General features: G+C 41.8%; 1 protein-coding gene and 1 long non-coding RNA gene across 15 annotated transcripts in view; one reads left to right on the top strand and one right to left on the bottom strand.

Annotated features, from left to right (window-relative positions):
* NCKAP5 (NCK associated protein 5) overlaps positions 1–19,418 on the top strand; it is a 623,862-nt gene that overhangs the window by 225,336 nt on the left and 379,108 nt on the right. The window lies entirely within an intron of this gene.
* The window catches only part of LOC142068524 (uncharacterized), a 37,195-nt gene that overhangs the window by 14,574 nt on the left and 3,203 nt on the right, over positions 1–19,418 (bottom strand). The window contains exon 2 of the long non-coding RNA XR_012664338.1: positions 12,531–12,602. This is a non-coding gene — a long non-coding RNA (uncharacterized LOC142068524). The remainder of the gene's footprint in view (positions 1–12,530; positions 12,603–19,418) is intronic.

The raw sequence follows: 19,418 nt of genomic DNA, 5'->3' as shown, positions 1-19,418 counted from the left end.
GCCTGGTCATCTGGGTAATCCACCTGGGCCCTGGAGTCGGGGGCAGTTGCGCCGCTGGGGTACGTGAAAACTGGTCCCTGAACTCTGAGCCTGGGCTGAAAGGGTGGGATGAGTAGAGTCCTCTAAAGAGCTGTGCACTCACTGCCTCCTGTAGGCCCTGTTGGCGTGCCCTAAAAGGTACCTAGGGTGCGTAAACACCGTCCTGTTTGAAACGGGACTACATCAACTGCATAGGTGTAATTCATAAATCAGAAGGACTGAGAACTTAAAAATTGGATGGTAACAGATCGCAAAACCCAGTGACGATTCAGTCTGGTGGTGTGCTGAACAAAAAAAGCCCTCCACCATGCTTATCGCTGATTCCATGGCTTCACAGTGATGCTACAGACATCATAGTCTTCAGAGTGACACACGCAACGACAACCCTGGAATCTTATTTTTTGAGGTGGGGTTTCTTTTTCTTTTCTTTTAAATCTTTATGTTTTTTTGTTTTGTTTTTGCTTTTCTCTGGCTTATTTGGGAAAAGAACAGACAGTAACGCAAATTCAACGCTGATGTAACTCCACTGAAGCTATTTTAGTGGTTACACAGTAATGAATTTGTCTCAGTAGATCAACATGCACTGGAACATTTGGGATTATTTTAGGGTTTATTCCCCCCCCCATTCCATCATAGTCCTATAAATAGTATCAAAAGTTTGGACAGAAAAGATTTTTTTCTCTGCACTGGTATTTTCTCACGTAGTCAACCAGTGCTGTTTCATATTTGGCTAAATTTTATTTACTCTATATAATTTTAAGGGCAGAATAATATGAAGAAATAATTGGAAAAGTAAGGGTTTGCTCCTGCAGTCTTTGCTCAGTGACCTCAGTGGGGAGGTTTGCCTCAGTAACATCAATGTAATGGTTGCAACAGTAGATCTTAATTTTAAATTATTGACATTGTAATTCACTTTTTCCCTTAACAGAAAAAAGAATTGGTATTGAAGCATAGTATGCTTTTCCAGGTATAAAAGGGTCTGCTCCTGTTCCCGCTAACGTCCCGGAGAATTTTATTATTGACTTCAATGGAACCAGGATTGGACCTTGGTCCCGGAATTTTTGGTAGTGTTGGGATGTTCTAGACTTCAGAGAGTACAATCAGGAAACAAAACAAAAGCCAAACATATATACTACAGTGATGTAAAACCCTGAGAGATGGAGAGAGAGACAGTATATGGACTCCATGACATTTTTCTAAGTACAAGTTTTAAAAAAAAGGCTTTCTTAAATAACTTTGCTATGCTTTCATCTAAAGTATTAGCACGTCTCTGTGCTCATGGGTTGAATGCTTGTAAACTAAGGAGGTGCCAAGTATTCATCAGGTTGCTTTTGCTGTAATCATAAACTTCCACTGGGAGATCTTAATTGGTAACAAGTAAAATTGCTCTGCAAGAATTCCTAATGGTGAATACAGATTAAAATAACAACCGTGATTCGTTTTAAACTGCTTGACTAGAAAAGGACTAATCTTTTGGGAATATAATGCATGGCAAACAAATGGAAAACCCTGTGTACTGTCTGATGTTAAGGCAGGGCAGGCTTTGACAAAAATATCTAATGCTGTAGCAACGGAACAAAGGCATACTCCGCACACATTTCTTTTCCTGTGGGGTCTCCCTATAGCTTGGCTGAGTAGAACTAACATTAAAGCAGACAGAATCTTGGGGATCTTCATAATTTTAATTTCACTTTAACTCTTCCTGTAAGATTTCCAAATGATAGCTATATCTTCCAGCCAGTGATGTTGAATGGGATTTCCTTTGGAATCCATCATTGTTGCCCCTTGGTCATCTGGCAGAGATCTTCCATATGAGGAGAGATTAAAAAGACTGGGATTGTTCACCTTAGTAAAAAGATGACTAAGGGGGGGATATGATAGAGGTCTACAAAACCATGAATGGTGAGGAGAAATTGAATAAGGAAGTGTTTTTTACCTCTTCTTTTAACACAAGACCTAGGGGTCACCAGGGCTTGATTAATGCAGGGGCTTTAGGGGCTGCAGCCCAGGGCAGCGGGCTAAGGGGACTGGGGAATGAGGCCCGCTGCTTCTTTTTATCTGTGCCATGGGCTGGACACTGGTCCCTGAGCCTCCGAGCCCCACCCCCCGGGGGGATGGAGCCACGAGTGCCAGCTCGCCGATATGCTCCTGTGGCCCCTAGGCGAGGGGCATTCAGGGAATCTATGAGCACTGTCCCCGCCCCTGGCATCAGCTCCACAGGTCCCATTGGCCAGGTATCTCTGCCTAGGGGCTGCGCATGCTGGCCACACTGGGGAGCAGAGCAACGTGGAGCCAGGGCAGGCAAGGATCCTGTGCCACCGACCAGGAGCCACCTGAGGTAAGCGCCTCCCAGCTGGAGCCTGCACCCCGCACCCGCTCCTGCATCCCAACCCCCTACCTAGCCTGTAGCCCCCTCCTGCATCCAAACTCCCTCCCAGACTCCACACTCCCACCTGCACCCCAACCCCCGTCCCAGCCCTGAGCGCCTCCTGTACCCAAACTCCCACCCAGAGCCCACACCCCGAACCTCCTGCTGCACCCCAACCCCCTGTCCCATCCCTTTCCCCACCCCAAAGCCCCCCCCCAGATGAAGCTGCACCCCCTCCTCCACCCCAATCCCCTGCCACAGCCCTGAGCCCACTCCCCCACTTCAAACTCCCAGAGGCCCCACAAAATCTATTAGCCCCGAGCCCACAGGACAGTTAATCCGGCCCTAGGAGTCACCCAATGAAATTAATAGGCAGCAGCTTTAAAACAAACGTAAGTAAGTACTTCTTCACAAAACACACAGGCAACCTGTGAAACTCATTGCCGGGGATGTTGAGAAGGCCAAAAGTATAACTGGGTTCAAAAAGAATTAGATAAGTTCATGGAAGATAGGTCCATTAATGGCTATTAGCCAAGATGGTCAGGGACACAACACCATGCTCGGTGTGTTCCTAAACCTCTGACTGCCAGAAGCTGGGAATGGACAACAGGGGATGGATCATTCGATAAATAGCTCTGTTCTGTTCATTCCCTATGAAGCATCTGGCATTGGCTATTGTCGGAAGACAGGATACTGGGCTAGATGGACCATTGGTCTGACCCATTATGGCCATTTTTGTTCTTATGTGTTAGTGGCTCAGTATTCTACCTACTCATGCTTCCAACACCTGCCAGTGGATAAAGACAGAATAAAATGAAATTTTAAGATGCCAGGCACATATACCTAAGTTGCTTGTTTTTGTCAAATTATTTAATAGCCATGTTCCTTCAAGTCCAGGACAGTGCTAAATCTGAGAACGCATTAGATTTGTAAATCTGAAGATCATGTGGTACAAACACTGACACATTCCTTTTTTTTAAGGGAAACCTTTACAATCCTGCAGTGAGGTGTGAGACTGTAACTGAGGGCAGAATTTGGCTCTTGGTATTCATTTGCATTATCTGGGTAGCTGCCAATTAAAATAACTTTTTTCTATTTACATTTTGTGTGGTTTCTGTGGTTCATTATAGTAATGAACTAACAGAACTTGATTGAATGAAACTTACAAAGCAGACAAATCTTGCAGTTTTTTTCCAACACAGCTGATAATGCCTCAGTCCTAAAATACACCATATGCTTCATTTATTATGTGAACTCATTTCTTCCATGAACCAGCATTTGAAATGTGGGCTTGAGAGGGAAAGTCTTTTGAGAACATGTCTAATATTTGATCAAATGTATATTTCTCTAGATCAGAGTAAATTTGGATGATTCAATGAACAGGGAATATGTAGCCACTAGGTCATTAAAAAGCACTACTATTGCATTATCTGTGAATTAAGCAGGCGTTCTTCCTTTCAATCTCTGGTACAAAGCCCTGTGTCATACCACAGTTTTAAAAAGGGTCTTCTCCATGATTTTAAACTAGTTAGGTCGGTATTGTGGATAACTGGTAGATAGAAAAAGGAGGCATTTTATTGGCTACATCTTATTGTATGACCTAAGAGATCACAGAATGCAGTGAGATAATCCATTCTCCTACAGAGATATACATTAAAGGGGACAGCTCTCTGAAAAGCAAGACACACAATAGGAAACTGTAAAAATAAATTCAGTGACCGCACTAAATAGGTAATGGGTTAAAGATTACAAATGTACCAAACTACACAGATCCTATACAGTACATAAACATGAACTCTTTAAACAACATTAGTCTGATGAAGACGACTAGAATGCTTACGTATTGGCTAAAGGGGGTAAGGAAAAACAGTTCAGTGCTTGTTTAATATTAATATTATTTGTCTCAAAGTACCGCTTAAATCACATTTAAACTAACAACATTACAGTGGATACCTTTTGAAAAGTTAGCACCTATTCAAAAGATGTTACTATTGTATCAGTGTTCCTTCGTGTACTGTATATAGAGGAAATATCTCACAAACTGATAAAAAATTGCTACCGGGTTAGTCATTTACTTAAGTGCAACTACTGTATCAGATTAAGAAATTAATATCTCTCTTTAAACCAACAAGAAATTGTTACAGTAAATTATACTGGTTTTGATGGAGCGTTTTCTAAATTAATTTTACTTATTTTAACAAAGCACAGCTTGATGTTCTGTAGTACATAAGAAATATGAGGCAGTGGCTATGATCATTACACAATACATGCAAAGCAAATATTAATTTCTAAAAGACTGTAGATCTTGTCCAGCACTCCTCACTCAGGGAAGGCTGATAGCAGTGTCAACTAGAGTTTTGCCTGAATAAGGAGTGAAGTATTTAAGTCATTAAGAAAGGGATTTTGAGCTTTCTCTGTACAAAATATTTTCCATATCATCAAATTGCTCTGTATGTATACTATACAATCCCAGTTTAAAATGTTAAATTTGACAGAAAGATCTTAAGAACACTATGTAATTGTTCCATATGTTCACAATTCTAAAACTAAAGAAATTAGCCAGTGCTTAATCTAAAAATATTTTAAGAAAATTGTATAATGAATTAGGTTGGGGTTTTTTTTGCACAGACGTATGGCTGTCTTAATAACAAGACTGCCTGAACCATGAATTGATTAGTTTCTGAAATTAAAAAATAGAGGCCTTGAGCAAAATATATTCCTTAGATTTATTTGGCGGAATAAAGATCATAAATGTTCCCTACTCAGTTGAAAGAAGAAAACTCCAGCCGGGAAGAGTGTGGAAGGTCTACTTGACATATGGATGTTTGTTAAATGTAAAATGTATGAACAGCCCAGAGTGAATGCTCCCCATTTATATGCTGAGAAATGAAATGTATAATCTTGGAATGGTTCACTATTTATTTTACATTTTTATAAAAATGAACTTTTTGTGTATTCAGATGGGCTTCTTTCTTTAGTTGGTATTTAGGGTTAGAAGAATTTGGGAATTCATTTTACCTGATCCCATCTGTTTAAGGCAGATGGTTATTGTCTGGGTCTCCTGAACTATGCACTGTGGTTCAGTTGGAGGGCACTAGGCACAGCATGTATATATATACAACTGTATCACTGCATGGGTAAAATGTAGGTCTACAAAGAGGAATGTCCCCTTTGGAAAAATATTGGAGCACATGCTAATCTGAAAATCTGTCTCAGCTTTGGGTTCTGGTACTGAATCAGGTCATTAACGACAATTTACAATACATGTAGATGCTGCATTACATGTTGAGCTTGTGAGGCTTCTGTCAGGTTAGCAAGCTCTTTTTTTTAAAAATAAAATGCTCTCCAAACTTATTTCAAGGCAAGTGGAAATTAAATACAAAATAGCACATAGAAATGTTTGTTTCTCCATTCTCACTAATGGCTATCTTCTGCCATACTTTTTTTATGCTGAACTGTACTTTACTCCTCAAATAGTCCCATTGATCAAGGAACAGTGAGTGACAGGACCTGACCCAAGATCTTGCCTAATTATGTAGTCTGAGCCTCAGATTAAACAAGTGTATCTTTAAACGTACAGGTTTCAGAGTAGCAGCTGTGTTAGTCTGTATTCGCAAAAAGAAAAGGAGTACTTGTGGCACCTTCAAGACTAACCAATTTATTTGAGCATAAGCTTTCGTGAGCTACAGATGAAGTGAGCTACCGATGAAGTGAGCTGCAGCTCACGAAAGCTTATGCTCAAATAAATTGGTTAGTCTCTAAGGTGCCACAAATATTCCTTTTCTTTAAACGTACATACTCTCTCTTACATATAAAGCATGTGGGATGGATTCTGGTCTCAGTTATGCTGGTGTAAATCTGAATAATTCCATTAAACCCAGTGGAATTACCCTAGATTTATAAGTGTAAAAGAATCAGAATCTGGACCTATCTAAACAGCCTATTATATTGTAGTATAGTATAGAAATATGTGTGGCAGATAGGCTAAGTCTGTGGAAACTTCAGTGACAGGTTTACCTCAAGTGGCTTTTTTTTTCTCCTTTCTTGTCATGTGGGGAGAGAATACATAAAAGTGAGAATAGGATTGCAGAAAAGCACGTGTATTGTCTACCATGAATTTAGATGTGTTGTTTTCTTTGGAATTCTTTGAGGAAATATCCTAAACTAGTCATTTTACTCAAGAAACTTATGAAATAAGTTGAAGAGCCCAGTGCAGCCCTGTTTTCCCTCTGCAAACTATAAGTCATTAACACTAATTCAATAGGATCTACAAGGCCGCCTTTCTGGTCACCATCAAATTTTGCACTGCCTCATGGCACCCTTTTTCGCCATTTCAGAAGGAGGCCAATGACTGAACGAGCATGGAGGGAGAATAATTCAATCATCTCTAGGAGGAGAAGGACCCAGAAAGCCCTTCCAAGGCTATATTGAATCACACTCTCTGAGCTATGTGGACAAGCTAGCACTGCTGCTACCAGGCCATTGGGTAAACAGGACTTTGATCTACCCATCTTTCCCTGCAAACTGGCTTCATTTATAGAAGATAAATTCAATAACCTAGCTTAGCATATCTGATTTTATATTGCACCAGCATTGATAAAGTTTGCTCCATCATTATTATTGATTATCATTTACATTAAAGTAGCACCTAGAGATCACAGCTGAGATCAGGGTCCCATTGTGCTAGGCCATGTCCATACTTACAGAGAGAGACAGTGTATGTCCCCTGGCCCCAAAGATCTCACAAGCTAGATAGGCAAAGGGCAGGAGGAAGGGAATAGTAGTATGCCTATTTTTACGGATGAGCAACTAAGTCATATAAAGAGAATAGGTGCCCGAATTCATACAGAAAATCTGTGGCTAAATCAAGAATTGAACTCAGAACTCCTGGATTTCAGTCCAGTGCTTTAACCTCAAGAACATCCCTTCCTTCAAGTCACAGTGTTGTGCCCTGTCTGCCTCATCTTAGAGGATGTGGTTAGTTATCAGCTACACTGATAATATGTAGCTGTCAAGGTTCCTCCCCCACTCTGAACGCTAGGGTACAGATGTGGGGACCTGCATGAAAACCTCCTAAGCTTATCTTTACCAGCTTAGGTCAAAACTTCCCCAAGGTACAAAATATTCCACCCTTTGTCCTTGGATTGGCCGCTACCACCACCAAACAAATACTGGTTACTGGGGAAGAGCTGTTTGGAAACGTCTTTCCCCCCAAATACTTCCCAAAACCTTGTACCCCACTTCCTGGACAAGGTTTGGTAAAAAGCCTCACCAATTTGCCTAGGTGACTACAGGCCCAGACCCTTGGATCTTAAGAACAATGAACAATCCTCCCAACACTTGCACCCCCCTTTCCTGGGAAATGTTGGATAAAAAACCTCACCAATTTGCATAGGTGACCACAGACCCAAACCCTTGGATCTGAGAACAATGAAAAAGCATTCAGTTTTCTTACAAGAAGACTTTTAATAGAAATAGGAGTAAATAGAAGTAAAGAAATCCCCTCTGTAAAATCAGGATGGTAGATACCTTACAGGGTAATTAGATTCAAAACATAGAGAACCCCTCTAGGCAAAACCTTAAGTTACAAAAAAGATACACAGACAGAAATAGTTATTCTATTCAGCACAATTCTTTTCTCAGCCATTTAAAGAAATCATAAACTAACACATACCTAGCTAGATTACTTACTAAAAGTTCTAAGACTCCATTCCTGGTCTATCCCTCGCAGAAAACCAGCATATAGACAGACACACAGACCCTTTGTTTCTCTCCCTCCTCCCAGCTTTTGAAAGTATCTTGTCTCCTCATTGGTCATTTTGGTCAGGTGCCAGCGAGGTTACCTTTAGCTTCTTAACCGTTTACAGGTGAGAGGAGTTTTCCTCTGGCCAGGAGGGATTTTAAAGGGGTTTACCCTTCCCTTTATATTTATGACAGTAGCACTTTTAAATTTTCTAGGCCTAAGGGTATGTTTATACTTCATTTTACAACACACAGCAGGAAGTCTCAGAGCCCAGATCTACAGACTAGGGCTCACACTACAGTGCTAAAAACAGTGGTGTATGTAGACACTGCACCTTGAGCTGGGTCATGGGTTCTGAAGACTACCCTGTGCTCAGGCTTCAGAGCCTGAGCTCCAGCTCAAGCCTGAATGTCTACACTGCTATTTTTAGTGCCATAGTGCTAGCCTGCAGGGATTTCCCAACACCCCCCACACCGAGTGGTCAACCAGTTACATACAGTATTGCCAATTTAGTCGTTGGTTGGAAATTTGAATAGAAATTGAAACATTAATACACACTTTGAAAGCATATACAGCAGTGGTGGGCAACTTGCGGTCCGCAGGCCACACACGGCCCATCAGGGTAATCCACTGGCGGGCCACAAGACATTTTGTTTACATTGACGGTCTGCATTATGGCCGCCCACAGCTCCCAGTGGCCGCGGTTCGCCATTTCTGGCCAATGGAAGCTGTGGGAAGCGGCATGGGCTGGCCACTGCTTCCTGCAGCTTCCATTGGCTGGAAATGGTGAACCGCGGCCACTGGGAGCTGCGGGTGGCTGTGCCTGTGGATGGTCAATGTAAACAAACTGTCTCATGGCCCGCCAGTGGATTAGCCTAATGGGCCGCATCCACCACTGATATACAGCATATGATAAAATATGTGTACCTGAGAAAGCATAATGTGTTTGAAAAGTATGAACAAAGACTAGCTTTCTCATACAGCTGTTGTTTATGACAATGTCAGTGCATTTGTTTCAGCTACATTGTCCAACCTAATAATTTCAAATTACGATTTGTAAGCAAGGTCTGAATGAGCTCTCCCCTGATAGCTAGTGATGAGCCAGGGGGTAGGTGGAAAGGCTTCAGGACCTGACTGTATTTACATGAACACACCTACTCTTCCTAGATATCCGGCAGACAGAGCTGTGTTGTCTAAGTGATCAATTTTGGCTGGTGCCAGGTTACAAATCACTTTAGTATTGAATGCTGGGGTAATCAAATGTTATCCTTATTTCAGAACTGTGCTTAGCCTGCCTGAATGGTGGGGGAGGGGGTGGGTGTCTCCCTCAGTGCTTAATTTGTGCTACGACTTGCCAGAGCTGAGCCCTGGGACCTCTGGGCTTGCCACATCAGTTATGAAAGTGACAAATTTGCTTGAGTTCCTGTACCTCTTTCATTACAAAATAAGCAATGGTCGCCCTCAACTGAACTCCCCTCACTAAGCAGGGGGGTTGGATGCCAGATCCCAGTGGGGAGAGAGAGGGTGGGGCACAGGTGTTTTGGTTGGTGGTGTGGGCTCTGCCTAAGAGTCACAGGCACTATTTGATCTGCCTCTCTCCCCTGTTTAAAGATAGAGCTGATTAGGCTCCATAGGGAGTCTTTTGGTTTAAGTGACCACTAGAGCTGAACTCACTGATAATCAGGTCTAAGTACTTAGACCTGCTGTGGGACAGTGTTTCTGTTGAAGAAACTGCCCAGCCTGCAGTAGCAGTGAGGTTCCTCACTGAGAGCTGGGTGGAACCTCAAGAGACCAACTTGCAGAGGTCACAGTGGCAGGTGGTAGCAGGAGGTGATGGTGCAGGGCCATTGGGGACAGAGCAGTAGAGTAAATGGTGGGACGACAAACAACATCAGCCAGAGTGAGTGGTGAGTGGTTGGAGGAACGAGCAAGATGCCTTCTTCCTTGCCCCTCCCCACCACCCGCAGCTCCCAACTATGAGTACAGTGTGGTGGAGGGAGAAGGGAGGGACACGTCAAAGGAGCATTTGTTTGTTGGATTATATTTTAGTGACTCCAGAATGCTAGATTTGTGATTGGGAAACTTATATAAATGTACGTTTCCTAGGGGGCTAACATTTTAAAAATGCATTATTTGCCAGTGATGTTATCTCACCTTGCCACTAGCTCAAGAGGTTGTTATCTTGGGGAGTTTCTGTACTAAACGTTTTTATTATTATAATTCATTTTTATGTAAGAACAGCCATATTGGGTTAGACCAGTGGTCCATCTACCCCGGTATCCTGTCTTCTGAATGAGGTAAATGCCAGGTGCTCCAGAGGAAATGAACAGAACAGGCAATCATTGAGCGATCCATCCCCTGTTGCCCATTCCCAGCTTCTGGTGAACAAAGCATGGTGTTGCATCCCTGCTCATCCTAATAGCCATTGATGGACCTATCCTCCATGAACTTATCTAGTTCTTTTTTTGAACCCTGTTATAATTTTGGCCTGCACAACATCCCTGGCAAAAAGTTCCACAGGTTGACTGTACATTGTGTGAAGAAGTACTTCCTTTTGTTTGTTTTAAACCTGCTGCCTATTAATGTCATTGGGTGACCTCTGGTTCTTGTGTTAAGTGAAGGGGTAAATAACACTTCCTTATTAACTTTCTCCACATCAGTCAAGATTTTATAGGCCTCTATCATATCCCCTCTTAGTCGTCTCTTTTCCAAGCTGAAAAGTCTCAGTCTTTTTAATCCCTACCCCTAATCATTGTTGTTGCCCTTCTCTGTACCTTTTCCAATTCCAATATATCTTTTTTGATATGGGGTGACCAGAAATGAACACAGTATTCAAGATGTGGGCATATCATGGATTTATATAGTAAAAGTGGAGGAGCTTGATTTGCCAGACTGATCAGCCAAGCCAATACTGACAACCTACATGAAAAGGCTTCAAAGCACCATGCCTCTGGACAGCATCAACATGCAGAAAGTCTTATAAGCCAGTCACTGTCAAAGCAAATTTTAGAAGTACTTAATGAGGCTGTTAAGAATGCTGGAGATATAACTCAGTTTATGTGAACCAACATGGCTGTCGCATCCTACTTTCTGTTTAAGCAAGAGATACCACACACTACAAACTGGAGGCCAATGTTAAGTGCATTGTCACTTGTTCATCCTGAAGTTGGACACTGATTCCAAACAAGACTGGCAAATGCTCACTATCTTTCTGCAAGAAACTCAGCTGACTGGCTAGACACATGTGGTGCAACAGTGAAAGACTCAGCAGTCGAGAAAGCAAAGAACTCTCTCACCACATTCAAAAAATGTGCATGCATGGCTGATGAATGTACTAGTGCAAATAGACATCAAGTATTAAGTCACTGAGTATGTTATTTTGATGTCCGTGATAGGCCAGTAAATGTCCGTGGTAGGCCAGCATTCTAGATGTTCAGGTTATAGAAGACACATCAGATGCATCTGTGATATCTTAGAAGAGTTAAATGCTTGAAAATTGAACCCCAAACAGATGGCCACTTGTGCATTTGATGGAGCTGCAAACTTCTCTGGAAGACATAGTGGAGTACAAACTTTCCTCAGAGAAAAGTAACCTGTAACCTTATCTCTCCTAAACACACTGCAGAGACCATTTACTCCAACTAGCACTAATATGAGCTGCAGAATCTTCAAAAGACATTTAAAAACCGATAAATTGAATGGCTTTTTTATACTCTTTTTTCAGCAAGAGTCCAAAAGGACTGAATGTCTTGAAAACAAACAGAAGATACACTGGGACTGAAGTTCAAATTAGTCCAACCTGGGAAAACTTGCTGGCTTTCTCATGAGTGATCTTTGGCTGTTGTCTCAAAATTACTGCACCATTATTACTGGCTTTAGAAAATATCTACGGAGATAGGACAGATCTAAGTAGTGCAGCTGGTTGACTACTTTTGCTACAAAGTTCAGAGAAGACTATTGCCATTCTCTCTCTTGTAAGTCTACCTTTAAAACCACTTGGGTCATTAAACAATGCCATCCAAAAATCTGCTATAACAGTAGTAGATCTCTGTCCAGCAATAGAAGCTACCCTTGGATCAATCAGAGAGATATCCAATGAAAACGTACTGGAAGAAGCAAAGACTTCAACCCAGAGGTTGACAAATGAAGGCACTTATACTGAATCCTTAAGTGGAGAGGACAAGAAGAGTTTGTTAAGCCAGCTGAAAAAGTACACAGACTTGATTCTTATAAATCTACAATAGCGATTTCTGGATTCTACTCAACCACTACGTCTTATAAAACACCTACAGTTGAGTAGAATGAGGCACTACCAGCAATGGAGCTGCTATGTGATCAGGAGAGAGTAGAGAATTTTGAACACAGAGTGGAATATCCTACCACAAACGGATGAAGATTTAACTTCTACTTTATCATCACTCGTGGTTCGATCCAATCTTTGTTCTGTGTTTCCTAGGATGAAAAAAATAGGAATTCATCTATTGCTACCCCCAGTCACAGCAGCTACAGTTGAGTGTTCTTTTTCCTCATTGAATAGAATTTTGTGCTCTGAAAGAAGTCATCTTCTGCTTGATCATGAACATACCATGAAGGACTGGAAGTAACAGACACACCAAATATGAATGCACTGCATTCGAGAAGTTCATTAACAGAGTTGTGCAAAATTATAACAAGAAACCATGAAGGATGTAGTGTACCAATGTACTTCATAGTAGGCTTGAGTAGCCAACTTTAATTTGTGTGATGAGTTAAAAATATAAGTTAAATCTAATAAAATGGTCGTAAAACATTTTTCAGTTTTTACTGTGGAGCCACACAGTCTCACCCCCTTGGCCCTCACCCCCTCTGTAAATTTGAACACCCCCACTAATTTCAATTCCTGGGGGAAACACTGCTAGCCTGAATCTGTAACCTGGACTCTGAGAGTCTCTGCAACAGGTTTTAAAACACAATGTAGCCATACCCTAAGGTATGTCTACACTGCAATTGAACACCTGCAGCTGGCCCATGTCAGCTGAGCCAGGCTTGTGGTGCTGAGGCTATGAGGCTGTAAAATTGTGATTTAGATGTTTGGGCTCAGGCTGGAGCTTGAGCTCTGGGACTCTGAGAGGGGGCAGAATCTCAGAGCCCCGGCTGAGCCTGAATGTCTACGTTGCAATTTTGGAGCTCTGTAGCCCAAGCCAGCTGACAAGGGCCAGCTGTGAGTGTTTAATTAAAGTGTAGACATACCCTCTGATCTGTTGCTAGCTTCATCCAGGTCACTCATCTGGTGTCTTGTTTAGCTTCGCTGCTGGGTGTAATGGGAGATAGGAGAACTTGGCTCAGGATGATTTAAGATCATTATCCTATTCTGGATACAAGTTTCCTTTAATTCTGAAGAATTTGGCTGACTTCCTGCCTCCACATGTTAAATATTTAGACCCAAGGTACATCTTCTATAAGTTGTGTGTGTTGTATGAGGCCTTTTTATGTTAAGGAATGATATTTGTCATGACTGTGCTTAATATTAAAATGGTGTTGTCATGCATGTGGCAACTCATATCAGGGTATAGGGTCCATTTGCTATTCAAGTTTTTAAAATCAGGAATAAATTCCAACAGATTCTGCTTCAGGGGGAAAAATTCACTGATAGTGCAAACCTGTGTAAACATTCTTGAAATTGATCCCACAAGGGGCAAAGTTTCAATTATAAAGCCGTATTCATCAGGGTGTTAACAACGTGAGCAATTTTTTTTCTGTTTGATTCACCTTGGTCCTGAATTTGCAAACCTTTGCTCATGTGAACAGGGGTGCTGGATCAATTTTTATAGTGGGGGTGCTGAAAACCATTGAATCAAACTGTAAACCCCGTATATAATGGAAACCACAGACTCATGCTAGCTCAGCTCCAGCTAGCGTGCTAAAAATAGCAGTGTGGCCATTGCAGTTCCTGAGTCCAAGCCCACCCAGCCACTTGGGTCCAAGCTCAGGTGGCTAGCCTGAGCCGCTGCCAGTGTCATAATGTTAACATTGCTAGTTTTAACATGTTAGCTCAAGCTGAGCCAGCACAAGTCTATCTACCAGGGCTAGGAATCACACCTCCCAGCTGCAATGCAGACATATCCTAATAAGTCCCTGCTCATGCAATGCAAGATTGTCCTAAGTGCTTCTAAGGTAAATTAAATCTGTGTAGTGAGGTCCCGCATAGACTTGATGGATTCCACTCTGGGTGGCTAGGGAAGGGAGATCTCCCAACACATGCCCTCTGAGGCTATATCCACACTGCAAATGGGGATGTAATTTGCAGCTTGTGTAGAAATATCCACCATGCCTGCTCACTAAAAATAGCAGTGAGGATGTGGAGGCATGTGGCACATCCCAGGCAATGCAAATACATACCCAGTAGGCGTGGCATGCTTGTAAAGTTTGCGCCAAAGCCAGTGTTGTTGGGTCCTCACTGCTATTTTTAGCAAGCTAGCATGGGTATGTCTACATGAACTGCAAATTGCTCCCCAGGTTCAGATGTAGTCTGAGAACCAGATCCATTAACAAAGTTTCAAGCACTTTGAAACTGTCCTTTCCTTTCCGCAAAGAATACTTCGTTAAAATGCCTGAGTTATTGGCCAAATGCTTCTATTCTAGTAGACATGGACATGCAGAATTTCCCTTCACTTATATTCTCTGAATGTGGACCTTGGCAGGATTTGGGCCATTACTGAGACATTTTTTGAAAATACAATTGGAACCCACTTGTAGGGTCTGCTCCAACTCCCAATAAAATCAGTATCAAAACTCCCATTGACTTAAATGGGAGCAGGATAGTGCCTATTGGCTTGATCCAATGTCCACTGAAATCAATAGGAAGATTTCAAATCCTTGCAATTCTAGTTATATATGGCCTTGTCTATACTGGGAAATTGACCTCCATAGCTATAGCAGAATAAGGTATTCCACAGTATCTATTCTGGAATAGCTCTCCCTATGGACACTTTATAAAAGTGACTTTTATTCCAGAACAGAGTCTCCACAGTGGGACCTATTCCAAAATAGCTATTATAGAATAGCTTATTCTGCAATAGGTATGCTGGTCAATTCCCCTGTGTAGACAAGTCCATAGTGAACCTGTGCATATGAGGTCTGAACCAAGAGAGTGCTCTGTTCTCCAAGTTCCCACTAAATGAGTGTTAAGGACTTCCTACATATCTCAGGTTCAGACTCAGAGTGAAAATAATTTATTTCCCCAATGACTTCACTATATGAGATTTCTAATCTACTCCAATATAATTAATTTTTGGAGTTCTAGAAATTAACTGTTAGTAACCTGTGGGCATAATACCTGAAAGTCCAGTAAACGAAAATTCTGTTTCACTCCTGTGTAAGTAGAGTATATAAATCATTGTTAAAAAGGACAAGGAGTGTGTTAAATTTAGTAACTGTTTGTTAGTTTTTTCAGATTTTTAATAAAAGTATGTTTCAGCTGCCCCTCCCTTCCCCCCCCTCCGTGCAGCCTTTCTTCATGATTAAATAGTTATAGTGATATTATTAATTACAACTGAACTATTTCATTCCTGATCTGGCTGCCTATTGGATTTATTTTCAAAGTATTTCTACTTTGAAAGAGGTATGGAATGAGTTGTGGATGACAGTTAGCTGAATTTAAAAACACCAGGCCTGATTCCAATCTCACTGATGCTGATTTCACACTGGGGAAATTTAGGAACATAGTGGTGGGCCACACTGGAACTGACCCATGGTCCATCTAAGTCCAATGTCCTGTCTTCAATGGTGACCTGGTGCTTCAGAGGAAGGAACAAAAATCCTAAACTGGACAATTATTGAATATATCCTTATCAACAGTTGTATCTTTCCATGTGAAATCTTTCTTATTCCTTATATGTTAAACTAGAGTTACTTGGTTTTACATTTAGTCTAAAGGGTTCTGAAATATGAGCTTTGCCATCAATGTTCTTAAAAGTGTGCTCTATGATCTACTAAACATTTATGTTAGATAAAAATTGATTCAGGGGCAAGAACCAATTCAAGATGTGGTATATGCATCTATACGCCCTAGAGTCACAAACTCATATACACATGAAACTCAGATAAACTATTAGTCTTGCAAACAGAAGAGGCACACAAGGAAGAACAGCAGCTCAGTGATCAGGAGCAAAGTAGTTTAATTTGCAGAAAAATATTTTTGAGTTATTGTTGTAAGTTGTAGAAAAATAATGTAGTTCTGTTTTTAGTTATGAAATGTTGTGGTCATAGATTAACAGCCCATTCCTCCTCTATTGACTTCAGTGGATGCAGGATTGGGCTCTAAATAGTTAAACACTTAGCAAAGAGAAAAGGAGTACTTGTGGCACCTTAGAGACTAACCAATTTATTTGAGCATGAGCTTTCGTGAGCTACAGCTCACTTCATCAGATGCATACCGTGGAAACTGCAGCAGACTTTATATATACACAGAGAATATGAAACAATACCTCCTCCCACCCCACTGTCCTGCTGGTAATAGCTTATCTAAAGTGATCATCAGGTGGGCCATTTCCAGCACAAATCCAGGTTTTCTCACCCTCCACCCCCCCACACAAATTCACTCTCCTGCTGGTGCTAGCCCATCCAAAGTGACAACTCTTTACATAATCAAGTCGGGCTATTTCCTGCATAAATCCAGGTTTTCTCACATCCCCCGCACCCCCATACACACACAAACTCACTCTCCTGCTGGTAATAGCTCATCTAAACTGACCACTCTCCAAGTTTAAATCCAAGTTAAACCAGAACATCTGGGGGGGGGGGGTAGGAAAAAACAAGAGGAAACAGGCTACCTTGCATAATGACTTAGCCACTCCCAGTCTCTATTTAAGCCTAAATTAATAGTATCCAATTTGCAAATGAATTCCAATTCAGCAGTTTCTCGCTGGAGTCTGGATTTGAAGTTTTTTTGTTTTAAGATAGCGACCTTCATGTCTGTGATTGCATGACCAGAGAGATTGAAGTGTTCTCCGACTGGTTTATGAATGTTATAATTCTTGACATCTGATTTGTGTCCATTTATTCTTTTACGTAGAGACTGTCCAGTTTGACCAATGTACATGGCAGAGGGGCATTGCTGGCACATGATGGCATATATCACATTGGTGGATGTGCAGGTGAACGAGCCTCTGATAGTGTGGCTGATGTTATTAGGCCCTGTGATGGTGTCCCCTGAATAGATATGTGGGCACAATTGGCAATGGGCTTTGCCCCACAGTATGCCAACATTTTTATGGCTGATTTAGAACAACGCTTCCTCAGCTCTCGTCCCCTAAAGCCCCTACTCTACTTGCGCTATATTGATGACATCTTCATCATCTGGACCCATGGAAAAGAAGCCTTTGAGGAATTCCACCATGATTTCAACAATTTCCATCCCACCACCAACCTCATCCTGGTCCAGTCCACACAAGAGATCCACTTCCTGGACACTACAGTGCTAATAAACAATGGCCACATAAACACCACCCTATACCGGAAACCTACTGACCGCTATGCCTACCTGCATGCCTCCAGCTTTCACCCTGACCACACCACATGATCCATCGTCTACAGCCAAGCTCTGCGATACAACCGCATTTGCTCCAACCCCTCAGACAGAGACAAACACCTACAAGATCTCTGTCAAGCTTTCTTACAACTACAATACCCACCTGCAGAAGTAAAGAAACAGATTGATAGAGCCAGAAGAGTTCCCAGAAGTTACCTACTACAGGACAGGCCTAACAAAGAAAATAACAGAACGCCACTAGCGGTCACCTTCAGCCCCCAACTAAAACCCCTCCAACGCATTATTAAGGATCTACAACCTATCCTAAAGGATGACCCAACACTCTCACAAGTCTTGGGAGACAGGCCAGTCCTTGCCTACAGACAGCCCCGCAACCTGAAGCAAATACTCACGAACAACCACATACCACACAACAGAACCACTAACCCAGGAACTTATCCTTGCTACAAAGCCCGTTGCCAATTGTGCCCACATATCTATTCAGGGGACACCATCACAGGGCCTAATAACATCAGCCACACTATCAGAGGCTCGTTCACCTGCACATCCACCAATGTGATATATGCCATCATGTGCCAGCAATGCCCCTCTGCCATGTACATTGGTCAAACTGGACAGTCTCTACGTAAAAGAATAAATGGACACAAATCAGATGTCAAGAATTATCACATTCATAAACCAGTCGGAGAACACTTCAATCTCTCTGGTCACGCAATCACAGACATGAAGGTCGCTATCTTAAAACAAAAAAACTTCAAATCCAGACTCCAGCGAGAAACTGCTGAATTGGAATTCATTTGCAAATTGGATACTATTAATTTAGGCTTAAATAGAGACTGGGAGTGGCTAAGTCATTATGCAAGGTAGCCTGTTTCCTCTTGTTTTTTCCTACCCCCCCCCCCCCCCCAGATGTTCTGGTTTAACTTGGATTTAAACTTGGAGAGTGGTCAGTTTAGATGAGCTATTACCAGCAGGAGAGTGAGTTTGTGTGTGTATGGGGGTGGGGGGGATGTGAGAAAACCTGGATTTATGCAGGAAATAGCCCGACTTGATTATGTAAAGAGTTGTCACTTTGGATGGGCTAGCACCAGCAGGAGAGTGAATTTGTGTGGGGGGGTGGAGGGTGAGAAAACCTGGATTTGTGCTGGAAATGGCCCACCTGATGATCACTTTAGATAAGCTATTACCAGCAGGACAGTGGGGTGGGAGGAGGTATTGTTTCATATTCTCTGTGTGTATATAAAGTCTGCTGCAGTTTCCACGGTATGCATCTGATGAAGTGAGCTGTAGCTCACGAAAGCTCATGCTCAAATAAATTGGTTAGTCTCTAAGGTGCCACAAGTACTCCTTTTCTTTTTGCGAATACAGACTAACACGGCTGTTACTCTGAAACTTAGCAAAGATTTATTTAGATTTTTATTGTGGATGGCAATACTGTAAATTTATCCAAATACTGGTATGAACTACCGGTATATAGAAGCTTCACTGGAATTTTGGGAAAGCAGGATTGGGCAAATGTAGGCAGAGCTTGGAAAGAAATGCAAACTAAGAAAGTTCCATGCTCTATGACACTGTATTTAACAATCCATAATTTAGAGATAAAGTCAGTGGACTAGTACAGCAGTTCTCTCACACACTTCTTGCATACACATCTAAACCTCCAAAAGTAATTGGGCTTTGTAATTTTAATCAATGCAGTTATACAGGAATCTTTTGCTGATACTATAGTTTAAATGAAC

This window comes from Caretta caretta, chromosome 11 (genome assembly GCF_965140235.1).
Source record: "Caretta caretta isolate rCarCar2 chromosome 11, rCarCar1.hap1, whole genome shotgun sequence".
NCBI classification, from domain to species: Eukaryota; Metazoa; Chordata; order Testudines; family Cheloniidae; genus Caretta; species Caretta caretta.
This window is presented reverse-complemented; position numbering and strand designations above follow the sequence as displayed.